This window comes from Macaca fascicularis, chromosome Y (assembly GCF_037993035.2).
Source record: "Macaca fascicularis isolate 582-1 chromosome Y, T2T-MFA8v1.1".
Lineage (NCBI taxonomy): Eukaryota > Metazoa > Chordata > Mammalia > Primates > Cercopithecidae > Macaca > Macaca fascicularis.
Genome location: NC_132903.1, coordinates 32,563 through 37,747, shown reverse-complemented (window position 1 = coordinate 37,747; position 5,185 = coordinate 32,563).

The window sequence follows — 5,185 nt, the reverse complement described above, 5'->3', positions numbered from 1 at the left end:
TCAAACCGGATTAAACCAGCTGAAACCGGTTCAAACCGGATGAAACCGGTTCAGAACGGATCAAACGGGATGGAACCGGTTCAAACCGGCTCAAACTGGTTCAAGCCGGATCAAACCGGTTCAGACCGGATGGAACCGGATCAGACCTGCTGAAACCGGTTCAAACCGGATCAAACCGGTTCAGAACGGATGAAACCGGCTCTAACCGGTTCAAACCGGTTCACACCGGTTCAGACCGGATCAAACCGGATGGAACCGGTTCAAACCGGATGAAACCAGCTGAAACCGGTTCAAACCGGATCAAACGGGCTCAAACCGGATTAAACCAGCTGACACCGGTTCAAACCGGATGAAACCGGTTCAGACCGGATCAAACCGGATGGAACCGGTTCAAACCGGATCAAACCGGTTCAAACCGGATCAAAACGGCTCAAACTGGTTCAAACCAGATCAAACCGGTTCAGACTGGATGAAACCGGTTCAGACCGGATCAAACCGGATGGAACCGGTTCAAACCGGCTCAAACTGGCTCAAACCGGATCAAACCGGCTCAGACCGGATGGAACCGGATCAAACCAGCTGAAACCGGTTCAAACCGGATCAAACCGGTTCAGACCGGATGAAACCGGCTCTGTTTCAAACCGGATCAAACCGGTTCAAACCGGATTAAACCAGCTGAAACCGGTTCAAACCGGATGAAACCGGTTCAGACCGGATCAAACCGGATGGAACCGGTTCAAACCGGCTCAAATTGGTTCAAACCGGATCAAACCGTTTCAGACCGGATGAAACCGGTTTAGAGCGGATCAAACCGGATGGAACCGGATCAAACCTGCTTAAACGGGTTCAAACCAGATGGAACCGGATCAAACCAGCTGAAACCGGTTCAGACCGGATCAAACCGGATGGAACCGAATCAAACCGGCTCAAACGGGCTCAAACCGGATCAAACCGGCTCAGACCGGATCACACCGGATGGCACCGGATCAAACCAGCTGAAACCGGTTCAAACCGGATCCAACCGGTTCAAACCAGATGAAACCAGCTGAAACCGGTTCAAACCGGATCAAACCGGATGGAACCGGTTCAAACCGGCTCAAACTGGCTCAAACCGGATCAAATCGGTTCAGACCGGATGGAACCGGATCAAACCAGCTGAAACCGGTTCAAACCGAATCAAACCGGTTCAAACCGGATCAAACCGGATGAAAACCAGCTGAAACCGGTTCAAAACGGATCAAACGGGTTCAAACCGGATTAAACCAGCTGAAACCGGTTCAAACCGGTTCAAACCGGATGAAACCGGCTCAAACCGTATCAAACCGGATGGAACCGGTTCAAACCGGCTCAAACTGGCTCAAACCGGATCAAACCGGTTCAGACCGGTTGAAACCGGTTCAGACCGGATCAAACCAGCTGAAACCGGTTCAAACCGGATGAAACCAGCTGAAACCGGTTCAAACCGGATCAAACGGGTTCAAACCGTATTAAACCAGCTGAAACCGGTTCAAAACGGATGAAACCGGTTCAGACCGGATCAAACCGGATGGAACCGGTTCAAACCGGCTCAAACTGGCTGAAATCGGATCAAACAGGCTCAGACCGGATGGCACCGGATCAAACCAGCTGAAACCGGTTCAAACCGGATCAAACCGGTTCAAACCGGATGAAACCAGCTGAAACCGGTTCAAAACGGATCAAACGGGTTGAGACCGGATGAAACCGGCTCTGTTTCAAACCGGCTCAAACCGGTTCAAACCGGCTCAAACCGGTTCAAACCGGTTCAGACCGGATCAAACCGGATGGAACCGGTTCAAACCGGATCAAAACGGCTCAAACTGGTTCAAACCAGATCAAACCGGTTCAGACTGGATGAAACCGGTTCAGAGCGGAATAAATCGGATGGAACCGGATCAAACCGGCTTAAACGGGTTCAAACCAGATGGAACCGGATCAAACCAGCTGAAACCGGCTCAAACTGGTTCAAACCGGATCAAACCGGTTCAGACCGGATGGAACCGGATCAAACCAGCTGAAACCGGATCAAACCGGTTCAAACCGGATGAAACCAGCTGAAACCGGTTCAAACCGGATCAAACGGGCTCAAACCGGATTAAACCAGCTGAAACCGGTTCAAACCGTTTCAAACCGGATCAAACCGGATGGAACCGGTTCAAACCGGCTCAAAGTGGTTCAAACCGGCTCAAACCGGTTCAGACCGGTTGAAACCGGTTCAGACCGGATCAAACCAGCTGAAACCGGTTCAAACCGGATGAAACCGGCTGAAACCGGTTGAAACCGGATCAAACGGGTTCAAACCGGATTAAACCACCTGAAACCGGTTCAAACCTAATGAAACCGGTTCAGACCGGATCAAACCGGATTGAACCGGTTCAAACCGGCTCAAACTGGTTCAAACCGGATGAAACCGGTTCAGACCGGATGAAACCGGTTCAGAGCGGATCAAACCGGATGGAACCGGATCAAACCGGCTTAAACGGGTTCAAACCAGATGGAACCCGATCAAACCAGCTGAAACCGGTTCAGACCGGATCAAACCGGATGGAACCGCATCAAACGGGCTCAAACCGGATCAAACCGGCTCAGACCGGATCAAACCGGATGGCACCGGATCAAACCAGCTGAAACCGATTCAAACCGGATCAAACCGGTTCAAACCGGATGAAACCAGCTGAAACCGGTTCAAACCGGATGAAACCGGTTCAGACCGGATCAAACCGGATGGAACCGGTTGAAACCGGCTCAAACTGGCTCACACCGGATCACCGGTTCAGACCGGATGGAACCGGATCAAACCAGCTGAAACCGGTTCAAACCGGAACAAACCGGTTCAGACCGGATGAAACCGGCTCTGTTTCAAACCGGATGAAACCGGTTCAAACCGGCTCAAACCGGTTCAAACAGGTTCAGACCGGATCAAACCGGATGGAACCGGTTCAAACCGGCTCAAACTGGTTCAAACCGGATCAAACCGGTTCAGACCGGATGGAACCGGATCAAACCAGCTGAAACCGGTTCAAACCGGATCAAACCGATTCAAACCGGATCAAACCGGCTCAAACTGGTTCAAACCAGATCAAACCGTTTCAGACCAGATGAAACCGGTTCAGAGCGGTCAAACCGGATGGAACCAGATCAAACCGGCTTAAACGGGTTCAAACCAGATGGAACCGGATCAAACCAGCTGAAACAGGTTCAGGCCGGATCAAACCGGATGGAACCGGATCAAACCGGCTCAAACGGGCTCAAACCGGATCAAACCGGCTCAGACCGAATCAAACCCGATGGCACCGGATCAAACCAGCTGAAACCGGTTCAAAACGGATCAAACGGCTTCAAACCGGATTAAACCAGCTGAAACCGGTTCAAACCGGTTCAAACTGGATGAAACCGGCTCAAACCGGATCAAACCGAATGGAACCGGTTTAAACCGGCTCAAACTGGCTCAAACCGGATCAAACCGGCTCAGACCGGATGGAACCGGATCAAACCAGCTGAAACCGGTTCAAACCGGATCAAACCGGTTCAGACCGGATGAAACCGGCTCTGTTTCAAACCGGATCAAACCGGTTCACACCGGCTCAAACCGGTTAAAACCGGTTCAGACCGGATCAAACCGGATGCAACCGGTTCAAACCGGATCAAAACGGCTCAAACTGGTTCAAACCAGATCAAACCGGTTGAAACCGGATCAAACGGGTTCAAACCGGATTAAACCAGCTGAAAGCGGTTCAAACCGGATGAAACCGGTTCAGACCGGATCAAACCGGATGGAACCGGTTCAAACCGGCTCAAACTGGATCAAACCGGCTCAGACCGGATGGAACCGGATCAAACCAGCTGAAACCGGTTCAAACCGGATAAAACCGGTTCAGACCGGATGAAACCGGCTCTGTTTCAAACCGGATCAAACCGGTTCAAACCGGCTCAAACCGGTTCAGACCGGATCAAACCGGATGGAACCGGTTCAAACCGGATCAAACCGGTTCAAACCGGATCAAAACGGCTCAAACGGGTTCAAACCAGGTCAAACCGGTTCAGACTGGATAAAACCGGTTCAGAGCGGATCAAATCGGATGGAACCGGATCAAACCGGCTTAAACGGGTTCAAACCAGATGGAACCGGATCAAACCAGCTGAAACCGGTTCAGACCGGATCAAACCGGATGGAACCGGATGAAACCGGATCAAACGGGTTCAAACCGGGTCAAACCAGCTGAAACCCGCTCAAACTGGCTCAAATCGGTTGAAAGCGGATCAGACCGGATGAAAACGGTTAAGACCGGATTAAACAGGATGGAACCGGATCAAACCGGCTCAAACTGGTTCAAACCGGGTAAATCCGGTTCAGACCAGATGAAACCGGCTGGAACCGGATCAAACCAGCTGAAATCGGTTCAAACCGGCTCAAACGGGTTCAAACCGGATCAAACCGGTTCAGACCGGATCAAACCGGATAGAACCGGATCAAACCAGCTGAAACCGGTTCAAACCGGCTCAAACCGGTTCAGTCCGTATCAAACCGGCTCAAACCGGTTCAAACCGGCTCAAACCGGTTCAGAGCGGATCAAACCAGATGGAACCGGATCAAACCGGCTTAAACGGGTTCAAACCAGATGGAACCGGATCAAACCAGCTGAAACCGGTTCAGACCGGATCAAACCGGCTCTAACTGTTTCAAACCGTATGAAACCGGTTCAGACCGGATGAAACCGGATTGAACCGGATCAAACCAGCTGAAACCGGCTCAAACCGGCTCAAACCGGTTCAAACCGGATCAGACTGGATGAAAACGGTTCAGACCGGATTAAACCGGATGGAACCGGATCAAACCGGCTCAAACTGGTTCAAACCGGATAAATCCGTTTCAGAGCAGATGAAACCGGATGGAACCGGATGAAACCAGCTGAAACCGGTTCAAACCGGATCAAACCGGTTCAAACCGGATCAGACCTGATGAAACCGGATGGAACCGGTTCAAACCGGCTCAAACTGGATCAAACCGGTTCAGACCGGATGAAACCGGATGGAGCCGGATCAAACCAGCTGAAACCGGTTCAAACCGGCTCAAACCGGTTCAAACCGGATCAGACCCGAAGAAACCGGTTCAGACCGGATCAAACCGGATGGAACCGTATTAAACCGGCTCGAACTGGTTCAAACC